Source organism: Sinocyclocheilus anshuiensis, unplaced genomic scaffold, assembly GCF_001515605.1.
Source record: "Sinocyclocheilus anshuiensis isolate Anshui unplaced genomic scaffold, SAMN03320099.WGS_v1.1 scaffold976, whole genome shotgun sequence".
NCBI lineage: Eukaryota > Metazoa > Chordata > Actinopteri > Cypriniformes > Cyprinidae > Sinocyclocheilus > Sinocyclocheilus anshuiensis.
Window position 1 is genome coordinate 1,508,598 of NW_015552538.1, and position 456 is coordinate 1,509,053.

Here is a 456-nt window from a genome sequence, read left to right on the forward strand (position 1 = left end):
TAGACACTACTAACACCAGTTCTGAAGATAAAAGCAAGTTATCTTTTGATACACTGTAAATACTAACTGCTATCTTAAATTTATTAAAGGGATAGTTCACCCAACAAAAAAGAAAATTCTGTCATCATTTAATTTTTTATTTCATCATTTAAAGTTGTTCCAAACCTGTATGACTTTCTCTCTTCTGTTGAACATAAAAGAAAATATGAACAATATGAACACCCCACTGACTTCCATTATTTGGGAAACCTACTATTGAAGTTGAAGGGGACAAGAAACATATTGCTTACCCACTTTCTTCAAAATATTTTCTTATGTGTTCAGCAGAAGAAAGAAACTTATACAGGTTTGGAGCAATTTAAGGGTGAATAAATGATGATAGGGTTTACATTTTTGGGTGAACTATTCCTTTAAGAGGACACATATGCCTCCCCCTAGTGTTCAAAAAGGACGAAT